Raw genomic sequence first — 20,773 nt, 5'->3', positions numbered from 1 at the left:
CCACATGGTCAGGCACATCATCACTCCCATGCTTGTGCCTGCATATCCTGCAGATGGGCTGGGATCCAAGGCACCTTCTCACAGTTACCCTGAAAGAGGTTTGGACTCCCGCCCCCATGAAAACATGCTCCTTCATGCCCCCAAACAGTAGAGAAGCATTTGGAGGTTAGTAGTGCGTAAGGTTAAAGCCATGGTTTTCCCAGTAGTGATGTACGGAAGTGAGAGCTGGACCATAAAGAAGGCTGATCGCCGAAGAATTGATGCTTTTGAATTATGGTGCTAGAGGAGACTCTTGAGAGTCCCATGGACTGCAAGATGATCAAACATATCCATTCTTAAGGAAATCAGCCCTGAGTACTCACTGGAAGGACAGATCGTGAAGCTGAGGCTCCAATACTTTGGCCACCTCATGAGAAGAGAAGACTCCCTGGAAAAGACCCTGATGTTGGGAAAGATGGAGGGGACAAGGAGAAGGGGACGACAGAGGACGAGATGGTTGGACAGTGTTCTCAAAGCTACAAACATGAGTCTGACCAAACTGCAGGAGGCAGTGGAAGACAGGAGTGCCTGGCGTGCTTTGGTCCATGGGGTCACGAAGAGTTGGACACGACTAAACGACTAAACAACAACAAGCACGTAAGAAAGACAGAAGTGAAGTCTCTTACAAAAGCATGCACAGGGAAGTCGATAGATGCAGTAATGGTAGCCAGTTTGGATGATGACATAGCCACTGTAGGGTTCACCAGAGGAAGGAGCTGCTGGTATATTATCAGTTTAAATACCACCACTGGGGCCCAGCAGAGGATGGTATTGCCACTATTTTTGCAGTGGTCCAGCCATAGGACAGGCCAATGATATTCCACTTGGTCCTCCATGGCTCTTGACTCTGAGCAGCTCCTTGACCCGAGATGCTCACAGCCTTCCTGCTGATCAGCTTAAAGCTATGCAGTTTCCTAACGTTGCTACCTAGTGGGAACTACCTGCTTGCCTCCCAGACCACCAGCCATGCCTGTGGAAACAGGTATGCAAAGAGAATGCAAAGGTTCTGAAGATATGCCAGTTTACAAGCTGGATCTGGATTGTCCCAAATAGTTAGAATTTCCAGATCTCTGATGTTCATTTTGCCTCCCTTTTGTGTAAAAGCTGCACTCAGTTGTGCTTCCCCCAGTTGGCTCCCAAGTTAGCTATGTCCTATAGCTGCTTTATTATGTCAAGCATTATCCTTTAAAAGGGCTTATGATGGCACATGCTTGTTCTGTTTATACATGTTACAGAATGTATATGGTATGTGGCTAAAATTAGCTTCTCCTAGCTATAGCAATATATCTTCCTGGAGTTGGGGAAACGGCACCATCTAGGTGGTTAGAAACAAAGAACTGGAAACTAGATGGCAGTATGAACTAGTCCTTAAAGGCTCTCTGCAATCAACCTTGTGATGACTCATGCTCCACAGAGGAATTCGAAGGATATAGAACTTTGCATAAGCTTTGCATGCTGCACCCAGCCAGCCACCTCTCCCCTTTAAAAAGACAATTCAGAGGACTAAAAGTTCATGTAGATTTATTTACTTAGACAAAACATTACAATGTGTTCCCCTTCAACAAACAGCGGGGAGGAATAGTGGGATCGGAAATGCAAATCCCAAAAGAACAAACAAACATAACTGAACTAGTAAAAATCATGCATATTTATTTATTAATTTGTGTAGTTCCTAGAACACCCTTCAATAGGAGGTCTTTAGAACACTCTCTCTCTCTCTCTCTCTCTCTCTCTGTGTGTGTGTGTGTGTGTGAGAGAGAGAGAGAGAGAGAGAGAGAGAGAGAGAGAGGGAGAAGAGAGAGGGAGAGAGAGGTGTGTGTGAGAGAGAGGGGGGGATGCTTTCAGCCAGTAACAACAAGAATAATTATTTTGGTTAACTTTGTATTAAAAAGGTAAAGGACCCCTGACAGTTAAGCGAACGACTCTGGGGTTGCGGCACTCATCTCACTTTACTGGCCGAGGGAGCCAACGTTTGTCCACAGTTTTTCCGGGTCATGTGGCCAGCATGACCAATCCGCTTCTGGTGAAACCAGAGCAGCACACAGAACTGCTGTTTACTTTCGCGCCTGAGCAGTACCTATTTATCTACTTGCACTTTGATGTGCTTTCAAACTGCTAGGTTGGTAGGAGCTGGGACCGAGCAACGGGAGCTCATCTCGTTGTGGGGATTCGAACCATCGACCTTCCAATTGGCAAGCCCTAGGCTCAGTGGTTTAGACCCACGTCCATAACCTTGTATTAGTGCTATACTAATGGCACGGGTGGCGCTATGGTCTAAACCACAGAGCCTAGGGCTTGCTGATCAGTCATGCTGGCAACATGACCCAGAAGCTGTCTGTGGACAAACACCGGCTCCCTTGGCCTATAGAGGGAGATGAGCGCTGCAACCCCAGAGTCGTCCGCGACTGGATCTAACAGTCAAGCGTACCTTTAGACTTTTAGAAGACACCTGCAGGCAGCCCTGTTTAGGGAAGCTTTTAATGTTTGATGTATTACAGTATTTTAATATTTTTTGGGAAGCCATCCAGAGTGGCTGGGGTATAAATAAATTATTATTATTATTATTATTATTATTATTATTACTATTATTATTATTATTACCTTTACCTTTAATGGCAGTTCCTTCCTTCCTTCCTTCCTTCCTTCCTTCCTTCCTTCCTTCCTTCCTTCCTTCCTTCCTTCCTGTCATTTGGTTATAGGTTCTGCAACACTTCATGGAAGGGCAGGAGAGAAGACTTAAAAGCAGGTTCAAGGGAGACTTCTACCCTTCTGAGAAAAACCCCACCCTACCCTGCCACTATATATAAGGGTTGGGTGGCTTCTGTTTCAGTGTACAGTAGTACCTCGGGTTAAGTACTTAATTCGTTCCGGAGGTCCGTTCTTAACCTGAAACTGTTCTTAACCTGAAGCACCACTTTAGCTAATGAGGACTCCAGCTGCCGCCGCGCCGCTGGAGCACGATTTCTGTTCTCATCCTGAAGCAAAGTTCTTAACCCAAGGTACTATTTCTGGGTTAGCGGAGTCTGTAACCTGAAGTGTCTGTAACCTGAAGCGTATGTAACCCGAGGTACCACTGTATCTGAAGAAGTGTGCATACACATGAAAGCTTATACCAAGAACAAACTTAGTTGGTCTCTAAGGTGCTACTGGGCAATTTATTTATTTATTTATAATTTATTTATTTAATATTTATATATTTTGATTGCATCAGACCAACACGGCTACCTACCTGAATTAAGTCTTTCTCTCCACCATATACAAAGAGTGAATGGTCATTCTCATGTTCTCTAACCATTCTTATAGCTTGCTTGACAGGTTACTACTATGTTCTTTGCTGATTGGCATGGGGTAAGAGGTGGCAGCTGGGACAGTTGCTGCAGTGGATGAGTTTAGGGAAGGGTGGGGGGAGAGAGATATCTGGCAGGTGATCCTATTGATGACCCAGTTTGGAGAAAGGAAGGATTGGGTGGTCCACTTTTTGCCACTACCTTCCCCCTGCCCTGGCAGCTGTCTGTACCATTCCCCTGCCCACCGTTGCTACTACTCCATGAGGTTCTTTTCTCTCTCGTGCACAAGAATATACATGCACATCAGTGTTGGAGCACTGATTTATTTTTTGAAAAAAAGATGGTGAAATTGGCAATGCCCTCGCCATAGTCATCTTGTCAGTTTCACTAAAGGGGGATCAGAGCTGTGAGGTGGTTAAGGTAATAGATCAGGCAGGTGCGGGCCACCTAAAAAGACCAAATTATCCTATTAATAAAGATTCATCATGGACGATTTCTGTGTATAGTGCATGAGAGGAATATTTTTGGCTGCCATTGAAATCAGTAGGCTTAAGATTGCTGGAATGTGTGTTGAATTGTGGCTGCCGAGTTTGGGAGCATAATGAATCTGTAGTTAACAAGATTCAAAACATCCTGATTATTTCTACAAATTTCAGAATAAATCCTAACAGAAACATTTTGCTTCATTTTTATTTTTATTTTTTTAAAATATGGCTGCATTTTAGCATTGACTTTTACTTTCATATCCATTCATTCATTATCACTTGCATAAAGTCTAGCTTGAAGGAATATATCGACCAATAAGAAAGCCATCCCCAAACCCTCTGAGATATGCAGGCAGTGATCAATTTATAATGCTTAATTATAGCTGGAATTTCAAGGTGCTCTACTCACCACAATATGATCCTAATCTCCTTCATATCCTGTGATCCTGGTTTCACTTTTCTTTGAAACAATTGCAAGGTCACATTTAGTATCATGACAAACTTTAGGTAAAATTCTTCAGTCTCGGGAGTAAAAGCTTATTTTAAAACCTGGGCAATCTTGGCCATAGTTTCACCTAAACTTTGGTAAAAAATTGTCAACTGATAAAAGAATTTTCAGCTGATTAAACATTTGCCTCTTAAAATCAATCAATTACTCTGTTAATATAGTTAGTTTTGAGGTTTGCAAATTAATATAAACATTATTAACAAGTTATTATTAGAATAAAAGGAAATTTTATTATGTGCACTAATGATTAGAAGTTGCCCTAAATGACTAATGGCCAAACCAGGTGTGTGTGGTTATTTTACATCAGGTGTGGGAAACCTTTAGCTTCTCTGATGTTGCTTAACTACATCTCCCATCATCCTATGATTTCTTGTTTATAAGGTGAGGTGGAGGGTTTTGCTGTTACCACCAACTGGAGAACATGGTTGGTTATGAAGGCAAAACTGGTACTTCCCCTCTAGTCCAGTTCCAATCCCAGAAATGAGGCAACTGAGGGAAAATGTCTTCAAGCAGTGAAATGCAGAAAGGGAAGGTGGGTGCAAGTTTGCTCACTTCCTTTCTGAATTCCATTTAGTGATAATTATCAGATATTCTGATTTATCATCTCATATTGCAGTGCATTGGAAATCCAAAGGAAGACACACACATATAAAGAGAAAGGTCTATCAGTTAATTGATTGGGTCAAATTGATTAATTAATTGAGCCAAGTTGTACTCAAAGGTTAGACTAAGAAGCTGACAATGACAATTTGATCTTAGGCTGCTGTGCAGCGTCAGATGTGTGGCTCAAACTGATTTCATTTCCATTCCTCCTTAACCCCCAAATATTAGGGTAGGTCCATGTGAATTTGTATGTGCAAATGGCCAATTTTTTTTGTTGGGAATTCTATCCCTCCCGTGCTGCAGATGTGTGGGATTGTTACATGCCACATGTCTGTTTACATTCCAGCACTGATTGTTGGAGTCTTGTGAGCGGAAAGGGAGATACACTGTTTCCGCTCTGTATAGCTATTGCTTTTGCAGTGCTCTCTCTGAGGAAGAAAGACGGAGAGAGAAGCCATGTTTTTCTTTGTTCTGTTACGTTTGATTTAATTTGCAATAAATTAGGCTTAGATGTTAAACCTCAAGGCTAAGCGTCTGTTTGGACTTGCTAGCCGTGTGCTCATGTCCTTGGATATGGGTCACATCAGTGTGATGGGAGACTGAAGACTGGGCGATGCTATGTTGGTGGGGAGGCACGAGCCTAGGCATTATCACCCAACATTTTCAAATGATGGTGAACCCAAGCCCACGTTTTGTGTGGTTACAATAAGAAATCTCCAGTTTGTGTTCACAAAGCCTAATGGCGGAACCTGATGTCTGTGAGGATATTTCAGTTTTAGGATGTAATCTAATAAGCTTACAACCCCTCGATTTATTTTTGCCAATTTTGTTTGTGTATTCATTTTGGATCACAGAAAACAGCAATAGTAGCTGCAGTAATAATCATGGACAGGAAAGCTTTGATAATTTGTTTTGATGAAATGCACGCAAAACAGATTTTCCACAATACATAACATAATATGTACCGTATTTTTCACCTCATAGGACGCACTTTTCCCCCTCCAAAAATGAAGGGGAAATGTGTGTGCGTCCTATGGGGCGAATGCAGGTTTTCGCTGAAGCCTGGAGAGCGAGAGGGGTCGGTGCGCACCGACCCCTCTTGCTCTCCAGGCTTCGCGCGGTTCTCCGCAAGGCGTGGGAGCCCTGCACTGGGCTCCCGTGGCTTGCGGAGAGTTGCCTGCATGCTGAAGCCTGGGCGCGCTGAGCTCAGCGCACCCAGGTTTCGCACAGCTCTCAGCAAGCAGCGGGAGCAGGCTCTGGGCTCCCACAGCTTGCGGAGAGTTGCCTGTTCTGGGGGCTGGGGTCGGGGGAAGCTCGGGCTTCCCCCGCCCCAGCCTCGTGTCTGGGGGGAAAATAAAAATTTTCCCCTTTATTTCCCCCCCCAAAAACTAGGTGTGCCTTATGGGACGGTGCGTCCTATAGGGCGAAAAATACGGTATATCCTTTTTGTTGCTCTGCTGGTATTGTTGTTCATGTGCTGTAAGTAAATAAAATACTACACTTTCCCCTCAAATGAAATAAGTTGGAAATGTGTATTTAATACAGTGCCAACGACTGACAAGATCCCGCCAAACTGATGTCCCATTGATTTCCAATGGGAAAATTAAGTGTCTATTCAACTCTCACCCATTGAAATATACAGTATACACAACATACAGTGGATGGATGAAATATACAGTATACACAACATACAGTGGTACCTCGGGTTACATACGCTTCAGGGTACAGACTCTGATAACCCAGAAATCCTGAACTTTGCTTCAGGATGAGAACAGAAATCGTGCTCTGGCGGCACGGCAGCAGCAGGAGGCCCCATTAGCTAAAGTGGTGCTTCAGGTTAATAACAGTTTCAGGTTAAGAATGGACCTCCGGAACAAATTAAGTAATTAACCCGAGGTACCACTGTATATCAGTGGTAAAGTTTTTATTTCATTTTGCAAATCATATTCCTGCTTTGAAAAAAAACAGAAGCCTACACAACCTTTCCTACAAATTACTTGTGTTACACAGATCATTCATTAGTGCATTTCCATTAGGGCTCTGATTCACAGATGCATTTACAGGCTTTGTCAGCCGTCTGCATTGCTTGGTATTTAATATCATAGGCTGAAAGCCTGAAACCTCTTATTTTCTGCTGCTGTGCTGAAATCTGAGGCCATAATTTTTAAGTAGGAAGGTTTTTTTTTAAAGGGATATAAAAAAAATCACACTAGTTGAACTTCAATTTGTTTTGTATTCCTCCCCGTTCCTAGATAGTTTTGGTCAGCTTTTTAAAGCAACATCGCAACTGGAAAAGATGTGTGATGAAGTAAATCTATATTTATGTGTATAAGGCATTTCACGGGTCTTTTATCTTTGCAAACCTTCTGTCTAGTGAATGGCTAAGCCCCAAAGAAGCAACTTAAACGGCATAAGCAGAGGGATAGAATAACAGCCAAAAGAAAGATATATTATTACTCAATGTGGTATTGGTTGGGCCCCATCTGGAGGGCTATGGTTCAATCCCAATGGAAGATATGCTAAAAGATCTTTGAAATCCTTAGGGACAGGTGTTCAGAGTACAATTGCAGTCTCCACCCCTCTACTTGCCCTTTGGAAAGATTATACAGAAGCGCTCAGTTATATGTACATGTTTTTTATTTTCGTTCTTCACACACACACAAACATTTTTGTCAGTACTCTGAAATACTTGGGGTGGGTGGCTGGGTGGGTTCCTGACGTCAAAGGGTGGGATCCTTAAATGGTGCCACTGCACTGATGCTACACACAAAAACAGTTGATCTATCCCTCCGTTTGCCCCATCTCTCTGCAATTAGCAACAAGTGGTGGAACTGATGTGATTGGCTGGACCATTAGCAAATGCTCCATGCCAGGTATGGAGCAACCTGGAGCTTTAGGCTTTTGGCCATTCAATATGGTGACCTTTGCCATTGGTCACAGTGGTGTCAGGTGCTGCTGCATGGCCTGTGGGTCATACGGTATCTTGACCCCAGTTATATGTGGGGTTTTCTAAGGCTGATGGGGCCCAGGAGGGAGTCACAGCAGGTCATAATGGACCATGCCCTAGATTTTGGATGACACTGCTCACAAGTCTCTGGGCTGATCTTGCCCTCTAAATTGTCCAAAGGTGTTCCTGGATTTCATGATTTAGTGCTGAGAAACATGGTGCTAGGCACAGCACTCGGTATCTGGAGAAGCTCAGCTTTCATTTTTAAAAGTGTACAAATTTCCATCTCTCCAAATGTCTGTGTGTGTGTGAGAGAGGAGAATTTCAAGTGATAAGTTACATTTCTCCTTACAATGCTACATTCTGCCTATAAGAACATAGCCTCCAATGTATGTGACTTCAGCTTTTCTTGCTGCAGAATTTATGTATATTTTGCAGAAAAATTGGCAAGTCAGACTTTACACATTTGGGGAGCTGTGTGGGGTGTATAAAGATTCTCCAAACCTTTACAGTTTGATGGCGTTGGAAGTATAATCCCCTTCTACTTCCTTCACAGGCTCAAGTACTGAGTAATCAAATATAGAGAAATCAAGCAATAATCGCACAAATATGAAAAGCCCAAAGAAACTGGGGGGGGGGGGAGCCGCAGTCTGCTTTGGGGTTTGATAATTTCCTTTAATACAGAAGTGAATACATACTTGATTTCTTTCATATGTTTCTATAGCATTAATTTAACACTTTAAGTCTGAAAAAGCTTATTATTCTGGTTTTAGAATAGCAAATCCTTGGATATGCCCTCCTTCCCTCAGCTCCCCGTTGTCATGAGATTTCCATCCTAATTGTCCAGAGCCAGGTGGTCTTTGCTTAGAAGATGTGATGTTCATAGAGTCTTATCCAAATGGAACTTCCAAGGACTGTGAGGTTCCTCTCTTGTTAAAGTAGGCGAGGAAATGCTTTTAATTTTGAATGAAGAAACCATTTGTGGGTCTTTGCCCGCCTCCCCCCCTCCCATCCTAGAGCCTCCTCAGAAAAATGCAGAGCATGCCATACATGTGAAGCTCATGAAAGATATGGATGACTGTATAATCACTTCAGCCCCTGGGCGGATGGTTTGAGAGTTGCTTCCAGGGTCACGTACATTGTCGTGAAAGGCTTATAGGCCTGCCTCTCCCATTATTCATTCTCTAATCATGGCATTATTCTCAGGGGGAGAGTTCTTGTTTGATGAATTCGTGCAGTATGTTTTCATCTGGAGTAAGTTTTAATGCAAATTCCTCTCTAGCCTGTGGGTCCTTCAAAATGGGGAGTTCCTACAATTGTAGGGATTTCAAACCCGCCCTCCCCCCCCCTTTTCAAGAAAATTCAATGACTTGAAATGTGGGAAGAAAGGGGCCTAACTTCACATTGTTCATAGCCAAGGAACAGATAATCTGTTCCACAGAAAACTTCAGCCCGTTATTCAATTCAAAGAACCACACACACACACCCATCTAATTAAGAATACTCCTTTTGGGAAAATAATCAGACTTTGGATTTCTGTAGATCACTAGATGATCTCACAGCACACTTAAACCACATTCATTAAGGAAGCTCCAAAACACCCCCAGAAAGGAGAGCAGGTTTTAGAAAGAACCAGTGCAGAGCCAACTAGAACGGCAGAGTAGGCCTAGAAAGACTAGCTGAAATCCCTTCCCACCATTGAAGATCACTGGGTGACCACGGGCAGTCACACACACACTCCATCTAAACTAGGTTTAGTCCAACAGGGATGCTGTGAGGACACTAGGGTTGGAGAAGCAAGTACGTTGCCTTGAGGTAACTGTCTGGGATGTAAACCACCAGCCTGTATGAAACCACAGGTGTATGAAGCCTTACACAGCTTGTTGATAGCATACCTAAGAACATAAGAAAATCTCTGCAAAGGCCCACCTAGTCCAGCATTCTGTTCTCACAGTGCTCAAGCAGATGCCCATAGGAAGCTCCTAAGCAGAACCTAAGTGCAGAAGCCTTCTCCTCACCTGCCATCTCTAGCAACTGGTGTCCAAAGGCATATAGCCTCTAACAATGAAGGTGCAACAAAACTTAAGAGCACAAGGAAAGCCTGCTCAATTTGGCCAATGGCCCATCAAGTCCAGCATTCTATTCTCACAGTGGCCAGCCTGCGGGAAACCCACAAGCAGGATTTGAGCACCAGAGCAATATCTGCTCCAGTGGTTTCCAGCACCTGGTATTCAGAAGCATTGCTTCCTCCAACTGTGGAGGCAGAACACAGTCACCATGACTGGTAGCCACTGACAGCCATTGACATAGAATTGTCTCACCTAATAAACACCCAGTCAGTCAGTGCACTTTGAAAGAGAGGGTCTCCTGCAGATACTATCACATCAGGAGCTCTGCTCTTTGGACATAGGAAACAACTTTTTAGTTTGGTGACACCAACCCTTTGAAACTCCCTTCAATTACATATCAGACAGATCCTTTCAGCACTTTTTTCAACTGCATTTTTATATTTTCTTGTTATTGTTAATGTGAAATAGCTTTATGGAAGTGGAAAAAAGTATGGACTCCATAAACTGCATAGAGATTTGGGCTTGAGAATCCATGCGAGAGCCAGGCATAGTGCTGGACCTGAAATGTAGAAGTTATATTCAGGCTTCCTCAAGACGGTCCATTGCCCTACACCCTCTTAAGATAACAAGTGTATAAAAGCAATCAAGCCTTATTATTGCTATAATACTTGTTAATATACAACGTGTACATTACAGCACATGTTGCACATTAACAAATATTATAGCAATAATAACACAGTAACTTTATCATAGTAAATAGTTCTCACAAAAATCCCCTCTGAGGGCTTATCCAGGCATGATCCGCGATTTATAGCTCCATGCCTGAGTGCCCCCCTTTTTTTGCTCCATAGCTTTTCCTGTGAAAACCCGCTCTTTAAACTTCAATCGGAGGAAACATAAATCCATGGAATACCCAAATGGATGTTTTCTCCGATTCAGCTTTAAAGAGCGGGTTTCCACAAGGAAAGCTCAGGGCAAAAAACAACAGCGCTCAAACACTGAGCATTAAACCACAGACCTCTGCTGGAAAGAGCAGGGCACAAGGTGCAGCCCTCAATGTTACCTCCCTTGCTCCCAACAGATGCTGCCCCAGATTTGGGGATGGGGCAAGGGCTGCAGAAGGAAGGGGGAATAAATAGAAAAATGCCTCCCAGTGTCCTTTCATGGAAGCCTCCACTGGATCAAAGAGCTTCTATGAATGTTTGCAATTGCGGGGGGGGGGAGGGGGAGGGGGGAGGGACAGGACCCAATGGCTAACATGTTTTGATTTGAAAGACAGTTAAATTGACCTTTTAATCTACTCTTTGACAATACCTGATGGGAGCTTATTTTCAAATGTTTTATTACAAATATTGTGTGTTTTAAATTCTATTTTCGCTCTCTGATTATTGGGGGGGGTTGTTGGGTTTTTAATTTGCTTATGAATTTTGTGTTTTTATATTGTAATTTTATCACGTGAACCTCCCTGAGACCAGTGGGTATAGGGTGGTTAATAATAATAATAATAATAATAATAATAATAATAATAATAATAATAAAACAAACAAACCCTGAAATGTGGTGTGGACCCCAGCTTTCCTTCCATTTTCATGGAATGGGGCTTTCCTTCTCTTCCCCTTCATCCTTTTATATTCCCTCCAAATTTACTCATGGGAGTCAGAAGGTCTTTGTGAATGGGGCTGGATATGGGACAGGACTGCAGACAGAGGGGCAGGCTGTCCAAAACCACACCAAGCTTTTCATATTAGGAAGCTACTGGCCACAGTGGCTCTGCTCCGTTTCCATGGATGAAGGCAATGTGCTTCTGAATACCAGTTGCAGGACAGGAGTGTTATTGTGCTCAGGTCCTGTTTCCAATGGACGTCTGGTTGTCCACGGTGAGAACGGGACGCGAGACTAGATGGGCCACTTGCCTGATCCAGGAGAGTTGTTCTTATGGTGTCTTATGGTGAGTCAGATCATCTAGTTCAGAGCTTGTTCTGCACCTAGAAAGCATGGGTCTGAGCAGTTTCCTGCTGACCCACACTTCCTTGGCACAGGTCTGAGTGATTTTTCTCCTGCCCCTTTCCTTTCCCAGAGAAAACCCGCTCCTTAAGTGCTAAAACGAAGCAAATGGCAATCTGGAGAAAACCCAAATTGCTGTTTGCTCCGATTTAGCACTAAAGAGCACTTTCCCCCTGAGGGAAAGCAGCGAGACATGTGGAGGTGTGGATGAGCCCTCAGTATTGTCTGCACTGAGTGATAGTGGCTCTCTAGGGTTTCAGACCAGGATCCTTCCCAGCGCTGAGGATGTCAAGGTTTGAACCTGGGATCTTCTATACACAAAGCATACACACCATCAGATTCAACTGTAGTTACACCCCTAATAGTCAGTGAAATGGTGGTGTAGTGGTTAAGAGTGGTGGACTCATAATCTGGTGAACCGGGTTCGCATCTCCTCTCCTCCACATGCAGCTGCTGGGTGACCTTGGGCTAGCCACACTTCTCTGAAGTCTCTCAGCCTCACTCATCTCACAGAGTGTTTCATAGAATCATAGAATCATAGAATAGAATCATAGAATCATAGAGTTGGAAGAGACCACAAGGGCCATCGAGTCCAACCCCCTGCCAAGCAGGAAACACCATCAGAGCACTCCTGACATATGGTTGTCAAGCCTCTGCTTAAAGACCTCCAAAGAAGGAGACTCCACCACACTCCTTGGCAGCAAATTCCACTGTCGAACAGCTCTTACTGTCAGGAAGTTCTTCCTAATGTTTAGGTGGAATCTTCTTTCTTGTAGTTTGGATCCATTGCTCCGTGTCCGCTTCTCTGGAGCAGCAGAAAACAACCTTTCTCCCTCCTCTATGTGACATCCTTTTATATATTTGAACATGGCTATCATATCACCCCTTAACCTCCTCTTCTCCAGGCTAAACATGCCCAGCTCCCTTAGCCGTTCCTCATAAGGCATCGTTTCCAGGCCTTTGACCATTTTGGTTGCCCTCCTCTGGACACGTTCCAGTTTGTCAGTGTCCTTCTTGAATTGTGGTGCCCAGAACTGGACACAGTACTCCAGGTGTGGTCTGACCAGAGCAGAATACAGTGGCACTATTACTTCCCTTGATCTAGATGCTATACTCCTATTGATGCAGCCCAGAATTGCATTGGCTTTTTTAGCTGCCGCGTCACACTGTTGGCTCATGTCAAGTTTGTGGTCAACCAAGACTCCTAGATCCTTTTCACATGTACTGCTCTCAAGCCAGGTGTCCCCCATCTTGTATTTGTGCCTCTCATTTTTTTTGCCCAAGTGCAATACTTTACATTTCTCCCTGTTAAAATTCATTTTGTTTGTTTTTGCCCAGTTCTCTAATCTGTCAAGGTCGTTTTGAAGTGTGATCCTGTCCTCTGGGGTGTTAGCCACCCCTCCCAGTGTTTGTTGTGGGGAAGGAAGGGAAAGGAGAATGTTAGCCGCTTTGAGACTCCTTCGGGTAGTGATAAAGCGGGATATCAAATCCAAATCCAAACTCTAAGTGAGGCCAGCACGCAATGACTTACCCAATACCACTCATGTTTATGGGTGATAAGGAATGTCCACCAATATCTCTTTGGTATAGGCTTAGTACTATGAGAGCTCCCATTCCCCAAGCCTGACTGAAGGAATAGGGTGGGGGAAGAATCATTGGGTCACTCCCAGAGTGAAGTGAGCCCGGCTGAAGTTGTGTGTCTGCATCAGCTGGTCTTAGGGCAGATCTTCATGTCTGACTTCTGCCACGTCTTTGTGGCTCCCATTCTGGAAGAGGCATTGTAGGTGTTCCTTGGCTTTCTGGGGCTGAGTAGAAATCCTGCCTCCCCCAGTTAGCCTGATTGAGCTTGATTGAGAGGGAGCCAGGTTAAAAAGGTTGATCACATGGTGGTGATTTGATTTGGAGGAAAGAAAAAAAGGAAGCACTTTTGTGGTGATAGAGGGATTCCTAATATTTTATGCTAAAGTAAGGTTACCAGAGGAGGGACGGGGGGGGGCGCTGTGGGTTAAACCACAGAGCCTAAGACTTGCCAATCAGAAGGGCAATGGTTTGAATCCCCGTGATGGGGTGAGCTCCCGTTGCTCGGTCCCTGCTCCTGCCAACCTAGCAGTTCGAAAGCACGTCAAGGTGCAAGTAGATAAATAGGTACCGCTCCGGCAGGAAGGTAAACGGCATTTCTGTGTGCTGCTCTGGTTCACCAGAAGTGGCTTAGTCATGCTGGCCACATGACCTGGAAGCTGTATGCCGGCTCCCTCGGCCAATAAAGCGAGATGAGCGCCGCAACCCCATAGTCGGTCATGACTGGACCTAATGGTCAGGGGTCCCTTTACCTTTACCTAAGGTTACCAGATTTTTTTCCAATGAATCCAGGGACACTTTTCAACTTCAATGGATTTTGTATGGGGACTGATTTGTAAATCCAGGGACTTTCCCCAGGAAACAGGAACGTCTGGTAACTTTATGCTAAAGGTATGTGTGGCTCAGGGATGGGGAATTGGACCTCCTCTGGGACTCACCCAGAGCATGTACCTAAGGTGTTGGGGCTTGAGGAAATTGCGTGTTAGAAGGGTTTCCCTCAGCCAAGAGGTGGCAGGCCAGGACCATATCCTGCTTGAGCTTAGTACAGGGTTAAGCTTACCTTTAAGACACAGGTAAGGAGAGAGTAGCAAGGCTACTCCTGTGTTCACAGTAGCCTGCACATAATTGTATTTATTTGCAGTTTCTATCCTGCAACTTCGACATAGATTTATGTTGCCAGAGTGGCAAATAGAGTAGTAAGCAACAAGAGTTCTAATCGTGCACCCGTTACAACAGTATACTAAAACAGTGAAAACCAATGCATATAGATAGTCATCAAACAGTTCTTAAAAGTCTGGGGAAACAGCAGTGTTTTTGCCTGTCACCTAAATGATAGGCAGGCCTCCCGGGGGATGGGCATTCCAAAATGGAGGAGCCATCACAGAAAAGGCTCTTAAGTTGTGGACCTTAGTTTACCCATCACACATATCTAGCCTCTTTTTTCTGGGATTTGGGTGCCAACATAACAGCGATCATTTGTTCTAATTCTGTAATAACCAATGGACAAGTCACACTTCTTTCTTCATGCATAATACAAATAACAACTTCAGCATAAGTGAGTTGCGGATTGTGGCCTTACTGCACTTTGCCCCTCATGTATCCTTTTTGCTCAGTTACCTCACTGTTTGTGGCCTCAAATCCCTGCAAGTGTGCTGTACACAGGGAGAAAGAACATAGAAAAAAGACAAATTCAGACTTGTTTTATTCTTGGTAGATCACCTCATTTTTTTAATGGCGTGTCAGATATGCATACAATTTCCAGATATAAGCCATCTTTGATTTAATAGTCATATGAGTCAAGAAAATTCTACCTGTCGGATTTATTTTGAAGTTGGATTCACACAGTCATATGTTATGTATTGGTCAATAGGAAGGTGAATTTTTTTGCTGTGCATTTGTTCCTATTGTTGTGGATAGTCCAACATTCTGAGGACTTCTTGTGAGCTGGACATAGGTTGAACCATTCTGGAAAACAGATTGACATGCATCATCCCTGGGACAAGCCACAACACCCTAGGTCCATTCATCAGGGCATATCCTGCTAAATGCAATTCAAAATAGAAGTCAAAAGAAGATCCACAAAACACCTGGACATCATACCTCAAGTTGAGCGGAAATACAGCATCTGACATATCTCAGGGTAAGCTTTGCAGCTTCTTGACTAGACTATATTTGTGCTCTGGACCCTCATAAACAGGCTACACCATCTAGGTTTTAACCTCCATTACAAACTCTGGAAACATAGGAGAATGAACTCCAGGCTTCTTCACAACACCCTATTACAGGCTTCTGTAATTATGCTTTTAATATTTTAGGGTATGTGAAAAGCAGAGTGTACAATTTGCACCCCATTTCAGGAACAAAGAAGAGCCTGACCCCACACAATATTTAGTCAGCCCACTTTTAAGTCAGAAACTAACCATGTATATAAGTGATTGTTCTTTTATGAACCACCCATAGCAGATACTGAAGAACCTTGCTCTGAAATCTCGGCCATTAAATGTATATCTACTGTTATAAAAAATGATTTTCCATAAACTTTTGCCATGCTTTTCTTTGAAGTTACGGAACTTTGTCCCAGTAAACTGTTTATCGCACAGATAAGAAATCAACTCAAGGATATGCAGGGTGGCATTGTAAAATGCTTCAAAGGATATCCCCAATAAACTTGATTCTTGCAAGCACATTGCTTCTACAGTTACTAAAGTGGGATTCCGGGAATGGGCAGGCAATAGAAAAATAAGGTCTTTAGGATATAGAAAGTGTAAGTTTGTATTTATTTTTATATTACAAATGGTTTGATTAAAAATGGTATTTGGAGATAGATGTCATTGGACAGAATTTAGTTTATTTCTCTGCAATGTTCTACATCTTTAAGGTTCAAGAATGATCATGTGAAAGGAATGAAAATTCTCTGCTTAGCCCAAAGGCTGCCCTACAACTGCTAACAGAAAACAGAAATTAACAGACTGTGCGTGTGTGCAAATAAAATGTTCCATTGTCAAACAACTAGCAGACAATATGCCATTTCAATCTGGAACTGGCCATATAGCATACATGTATTCTTTTTTGCCATTTTTGCCATTTCAATCTGGAACTGGCCATATAGCATACATGTATTCATTTATAGAAACATAAAGTGTTAATGTGTAGGTCTGCTCTTGTAGGGTTTCCTGCCCCCTTATCCAATATGGTTCCTGAACCATGAGTAATACTATAGGTGAAGAACAATATTAGGTGGGTTTTCATTCACATAGGAGCTGGGGAAATGTTACAGGTATGGGTATTGTGCGTAAGCATTCCCAGAATTAATTGTGCCTGACAGCTCAAGAATTATGGCCCGTTTTCAGTGCCCAGAGTGAAGTTTGGAGTCAATGTTTGCTCTAGACAAAGTGGAGCACATTTTGGTCAAACACTGGAATCTTCCCCATTGTTTTTTCACATTGCTGAAATGGGAAATAGAAATTATAGAAGGTTTAGCAAAGGTAAGCCCTACAAAAAGACAGAACGCATGCTACTAAGAACATCAGCCATACTCACCAGAAGGAGTTCTTGTTTCAGTGCCTGGAAAACCTACATACTTTTTTCCATCCTAGCTGCTTCTATGAACAGGGATTCTCCTGCTAAAGGAAAGTTGCTTAGAGAAGAAAGAGACTGGCAGCTTTTCCCAACTTGATGCCCTCCAAGTATTTGGGACCACAATTTCCATCATCCTGACCATTGGCTGTGCTGTCTAAGGTTGGTGGGAGACAGGAGTCCAGCAACATCTGGAGGAAACCAGGTTGGGAAAAGCTGCCCTGGTTCAAGTCAGGACCACCCAGAGTGATCTGGGGCTGTCAATGGAGGAAGGAAGATATTAAAACATGCAGGTGGCAAGGAGATGGGCGAGGAGAGAAAAGGAGATGATGCAGGCAAGACTCTCTTCCTTGCATCATCTCCTTCTTCCCCTCTCTTTACCGCCTGACCCTAGGGCAGTGCAAGTCCCCCAATTCAGTTGGGGGTCCAGAGTGATCCGGACTGGATGGGGGCCCAATCAGGATCTCCAAATTGGGGCCCAAACTAAACTGGGGCCGCTTTGCACATCCCCCATGTAATCCAGACCTCCTTTTCCTCTTCAGAAGAAATGCAAGAGAAATACAAAAAGGAGATTAATGTTCTTGCTTTTCAAATTGCTACAGTGGTGCCTCACAAGACGAAATTAATTCGTTCTGCGAGTTTTTTCATCTTGCGAATTTTTCGTCTTGCGAAGCACGGTCAAGTCGCAACTGCACCTCTTCAAGCGGTTTTAAGAAAAAGGAAACAAACTTGCAAGACGTATAACAAGCCCATAGGGAAATTCGTCTTGCGAAGCAACTCAAAAAACAAAAAACTCTTTCGTCTTGCGAGTTTTTCGTCTTCCGAGGCATTCGTCTTGCGAGGTACCACTGTACCAGATATATAATATAAAACATAGCAACATCAAGTCATAGGATTGTAGAGGTGGAAGGGACACAATGGGTAATCTAGTCCAACTCCAACCCAGAAGCAATTTATTCAAGCAACAAGCAGAAATTGATTCCATAATAATTTTTTTACTCCTTGCATATCTTAAAAATTAGATAAGTTTTCAGCTTTTTCTGCAGCTATTGTGCCACCACTGAAAAGGCAATGTTCCTGGGCCGCCCTCCCTTCCCTATGAATGTTTTATTACAACGAGCAGAAAACCAGTGCCACTGATATGATCTTAAGGCTCAGGCAAGTTCATGTGGGCAATGGTCCTGGGTGACCTTGTCCTAGGTCACTTTGGACTTCACATCTACACTTTAAACTGTGGCTGGCAACAAACCGATGACTGATATATTTAATGTAGAATTGGCGTAAACCAGTTCTTCTTTCTAAAAGAAATGTTTAGGGGTACTCTCATTTTCCTGCTCATATTAAAATACCGCCCCTTAATGAGGCCAGACCTAGAATCACAAAATGTTTAGGGATCCCCTTGAGTCCCCTGCAGAAAAAAAGCAAAGGTGTAAACAGTCCCACTTTATTCAGGGACTCATTTCTTTTCTTCCATCCATTTTGAGATTTCAATTAATTAGCCAGTTGTGCAAACAAAGAATGCAAGTTATGATATTTATTTAGCGGAGCCCAATTGATCATATGCAGAAGTCCAGAGTGCCCCATGCTCTTTTCATAGGCCTTATTATCAGGGTTGCAATTCCAGCACATTGTTGTGTTTGCATAAATCCGATTGATTTCAGTGGGACTTCTGTAGGCTTATGGTGAAGGATTTCAGTCTTGGATACGTTATTCTGTACTGGAGGGTAAGTACTGTATATGAGTTAATGGTAGCAGCAGGACGAAGGAATGAAGAGAGATTTACAGCCACGAAAAGTGCCTCCCTCCTTTTTTCTTTCTTTTTCAGATGCAGCACATGAATCACCAGGAATCTCTAGGAAAAATGTAAGACCTTGGAAGCATTATCCTTCGCTTCTTGGTATTTGGTTTTCATTAATTTTTTTTTGGGTGGTGTCTCCCCGATCCTCTCTTAGATTAGAAATGCACAATATTCTCTTCTCTTGAGCTCACGGATACTCTTTATTGCAGTATTTCCTCTTAGTAACTTACTCCACATGTTGGATATCCTCTGTGTCAAGCTGCTCTGTCTAAACTCACTTTGTGTTCCCAATTTCCCTAATTTTAAAGTTACATCTGTTAATGCTTGCCCCTATATATTCATGTTTTTTCTGTTTTCCATCGAATCATGGAAATTACAGATGGAGAAATACCAATAAGTCACACTGATTCCATCTGGCCTTGAGACGCTTTTCCCTTTCTTCACTTGTTTCTCACTCTTCTGCTCCCTCACTCTTATATGTGTGGCTAGTCTGCATTTAATCACAAGTCTTTGTTCCTTTGCCTTTGTCACCATTTTCTTTCCATTCTCAACAAGCCAGGAAATTGTTAAAACGGGGTCCAGAGATGACCGCTATATCTTCCATTTTGAAAATGGAAATCTGATTCAAGTTAAGGAATCATCACATTCACATTTTTTTGGCTTTTAGAAATCTGCTTTACTGCCCTCCCCTTCCATCTTTGCAGCAAATTGGTGACTTCTCCGTTAGCAGCCTGTACATGGAAGATAGGCCTGTTCTATGCTTTTTGCCACAATATCTAAACAGAACCTCCACGTTCAACTACAGTGTACCTCTGAGTATTGGACACTGTGGATAAACAACAGGGCACAGCTGTAACCGTATTTATTTATGTTGCACCATCAACATGCATGGTGTTTTACGAAGTACAAGAGAACAGATCTCTGCCCTGTGGAGATCACAATTAAAATGTGATATGGGGACAAATGGAGACCAGGTAAACTGAGCTGTTTCCAAAGCTGGAAGCAAACTGCTGGACTAAGGGATTATATTCACCCTGAACTAACAAGATGGTCCCTGCTACCAACTTTTTATCAGCAAGGGAAGTGATGTATTCTTTGTTACTAGGCATTAGGGAAACTTTTAATTCAGTTCCCATTTAAAGGCAAACCTATGTCACTTACCCTTTCCCAAACAATTCACGAACAGAAACACAAGCCATCCTTCAAGATTTGCACTTCTCTGAATTTTTCATTCAGTTCTCCAGCCAAGTAATTTTTACAAAAAGGAAGTACTAGGGTAAAGTGTGTCTGCAAATGTATGGAAATAACATACAACAATGTGCTATATTATGAAAAATTGCTTTGCAAAACAGTATATATTAGGATAAATCCACACCAAAATGTTGTTGAATATTCATTGAGACTTTTAGGGGAGGAGGAAATCTGATGTGGAATTGTGCAGATCTGAATTTAAGATTGGAAAAATGTGGAATGGAGAGAATTCAAAACTGACTCCTTGTCACCTAAACCTTGTGGATTTACATGGTTCCATGGTCCCAGTCCTTGGGCTGTATCTACGGTATATACACAGTTACCTGGCAGTAAGCACAACTGAACTCAGTGGCTTGGATCCTGAGTAGCCCTCTTTGGTGAATGTGAGGGACGAGGACTTCTCTGATCCAGTGGAGCTTTCGTCTGTCAAAAAGGAGGGAAAACAGAGTTTTGCATTCACTCTGCAGACCCCAATGTCACTTAATACTGTTCTGGAGGCCTTCATAACTCTCCAGAGAAAATTTTCTCAGAAGGCTGGGCTGCAGGGGGTTCACCTCCTCCCACTTCCACCAGTGAGAGTATCCCATGAGCAGACTTCTGCCCACAGGAACTTAGGCCCTGAGCCAAT

The sequence above is a fragment of the Podarcis bocagei genome (genome assembly GCF_964188305.1).
Source record: "Podarcis bocagei genome assembly, chromosome: 1".
NCBI lineage: Eukaryota > Metazoa > Chordata > Lepidosauria > Squamata > Lacertidae > Podarcis > Podarcis bocagei.
The sequence above is the reverse complement of the archived record's forward strand: the minus strand, read 5'-3'. Positions refer to the sequence as shown.